Raw genomic sequence first — 3,326 nt, 5'->3', positions numbered from 1 at the left:
GTTATAGTAGGAAGGTGGTTCTTCTTGGTAGGGGTATGGAGATGGTGAGTATTGAAGTGGTTCCAAAGGTTCTTTCTCATAATGATCATAAGAACATGGTATGGGTGATTGGTAATATGATGGATATGGATCATAGGAAGGTGTTTGGTATGGAAAGGCTTGTGAGTATGGTTGAGGTTCATGTTGAGGATATGGTTCATAGGCATATGGTGGTGGTCCTTGAAAGTCGCAAGAAGATTCACCATAGCCATTGAATGACATGCATTAGGATGGAAATTATACCTATACGTATCCAGAGGTTGTTGCCAATAGGAGTGATCAATTCCTTGAGGCTCTTCCCATCTTTGTCGGTTCCATCCATAATGAGTGTCATCATTGAATTTCACATTTCCTACAACACAATTAGAATCAAACTCATAGCCAAAGTGAGAATTCATGATAGCAAAGACAAAAATAAAAAGCACAAAAACAAGGAGATAAAATCTAGCTACTAAATCAAGCAAGCAAACTATTCACAATATTCACATATGTACAATAACCAATAACACAACACCATTGCAAACTCCCCGGCAACGGCACCATTTTGATGGTTAGACTTTTGTGTGGTTTAGAATTCACAATAAATTCTCGTTGCAAGTATAGTTTCTAAACCAACAATAGTCCTTTTATACAAAAGTTTGTTTGTCACTAGTACAAACCTCTAAATTTATAAACCGAAGTATTGAACCTCGGGTCGTTCTCCCTAGGAATTGCAACAAAGTGTCTTGTTATTGGTTATGAGTCGTATTTTGGGGTTTTGAAGTTTTAGTCAAGAAACATAAATGGCAATGGAAATAAACTAATAGCTATAAAAAGCTCTTGACAAGGATATGAGAACTAGAAGTCCTATCCTAGTTATCCTCCCCAATTGTGATCACAAGTTGTCCATTGCTACCACTTCATTAACCTCTAACCATGGAGGAAAGTCAAATGGATGAATCAACTTGATTCCACAAGTCCTAGCCAACTCCCAAGGGAAAGATTAGCGTTAGCGGTATCCAAATCGATTAGCAGCTTCTAATTCTGGACCAACAAAGGAATTAGATAACTCAAGCGTCACTAATTACTCCACCTAGGCCAAGAGGAATAAAAATCTATACTAAAATCCAACCAAGCATTTCATCAAACACTTGGGAGGCACAAAAGAAAAGCATAGTAAATTGATAAGAAGGATAGAATATAACAACAATTGAATGCAAGAAATCAACAACAACAATCAAAGAACACAAGATCTAAATGAATTACCTCAAATTGCATTAAAAGAAAATAGAATGAACAAAAGTAAATCTACAAACAAAGTAGAAGAATGATGAATGTAGCAACAAGAAATTAAGAAGAAGTAGAAAAGAGCATGAATTAAAACCTAGATCTAAGAACTAAACCTAACCCTAATCCTAATTCTAGAGAGAAGTGAGAGCTTCTCTCTCTAAAACTAAAACTCAACTAGCCTAATGTGTGTGTGTGAACTATCATCATGCCTCCCCTTCATTCCTTGGTCTTTTTAGCCCTTTTTCCGCCAAAGCCCAACTCCAAATAGGGTTAGAAACTCTCCAAAATCGCCAGGCACGTGTTCTATTAAAAAAATCATATATCAGCACCTACGCGTACGTGCACAATACGCGTACGCGTCCATGGGCGAGTTCAATTCTTTGGGTTTTCATGATCTTCTCCACTTGCATGCTTCCTCCTTTGCTCCCTTGATCCATTCTTAGCCTTTTTCAATTCTGAAATCACTAACAACCACATCAAGGCATCTAGTAGAATCAAAGGGAAATAAAAATTCATCAAGTTACAGGTCTAAAAGCATGTTTTCGCATTTAAGCAAAAATGAGGGATCAATCACAAAATCATGCTATTTCATTGAGTAAATATGAGAAAAGGTTGTCAGAATGCTCTAAATTCAACACAAGATAAACCCTACAAAGGGGGTTTATCAGTGTGGCACAAGCCTCGGCCCACGCGGACGCGCACTATACGCGTACGCGTTGAAGCGCACTCTCTCCATCCACGCTTAGGCGTACATGACGCTTGCGCGTCCATTCCTTTTTTATCCACCCACGTGGACGCGTCTGTTACGCGTATGCGTGGATTCACAATCCCTAATACCCCAAGGACGCGAGAAGCTTTGTCCATTCGCGCAGTTTACCCCCTTCCTCTTCAACGTTTCATTGCTTCTTCTCCCTTCATTACCAACCCACCGAGCTCTGCAACCACCGCCAGCCTCCCACCGTCTGGTGAACTACCGCCGCCGAGCCTACCACCCTCGTCGTGGCCACCACTACCGCCGGCGAGCCACTTCCCCATTATCAACCATTTTCTGCTCCCCCAGTCGCCCCTCTTCCTCCGTCTCGCGCCTGTAACCCCCACTCTGCTTTGCTGCTCCGTGACTCTGCCCTACCTTCTGTTCTCTACCCTGCGCTGATCTCTGCACCGCCACGAGCTCAACCAAGCTGCCACCATCTCTGGGTGGCGCTGTTTCCCCTTTCCTTCCCATTTTCCCAGTTCCTTCGATTCTTGCTACCTTTGGGTTCCCCTACCTCCCACTGCTCTATTTGCTTTCTTTCTAATTAATTTCGTTTGTTAATTTTAGCTAGATTAGTTGATTATTTCTGCTTGTTAGGTTAGATAGAAATGCATGTGGTTAGGTAGCTAGGTTGTGGTTAGAGGATTCTAGGCCTGATAAATGATCCGTTCTTGTTATCTAATATGGCTGAATGTAATTTGCTTTGCTGAATGATGTTGGTATGATGTTCTGTGCATTCTTGTTACTGCTGCGTTGATTACTGTTTCATATGCTTTGTTTCACTGCTGCCCTGCTGATATCAATTGTGTCTCCTACTTGTATATGCAATCCTTGCTTATATCATGTTTGCTGCATTTTTAGATTCATATGCCCTGTTTTTGCTGCTGATTGCTATCCGGGAACATCCAATTTACTGCCGGAATGCTGCCAAAATTTCTGGAAATTGTATTGTTCTTAAACTTGCACCCTAGGAATTAACCTTGACACCCTTGAGTTTGAGATTTACTTGACTTACACCAAGTTTAATTCATAGGTTACTTTGGTCGGCATTTCCATTTTTGTTTGGGTTGCCGTTGATACGCATTGGAAAAAGTTAGTTCAGGGAGTTGTTTGTTGAATTTCTGTGTCAAACATTTCCGATTTCAATTTGAACCTAGTGACCTTGTGCATTGTTGATGAACTACTTTTCTAGTGTGTGCTTTTATGCAAATTCATATTTCATCATCAATGACTTGCATCACACTCATGATTGTGAGCATGCTTG

This window comes from Arachis ipaensis, chromosome B09 (genome assembly GCF_000816755.2).
Source record: "Arachis ipaensis cultivar K30076 chromosome B09, Araip1.1, whole genome shotgun sequence".
Taxonomy (NCBI): Eukaryota; Viridiplantae; Streptophyta; class Magnoliopsida; order Fabales; family Fabaceae; genus Arachis; species Arachis ipaensis.
The sequence above is the reverse complement of the archived record's forward strand: the minus strand, read 5'-3'. Positions refer to the sequence as shown.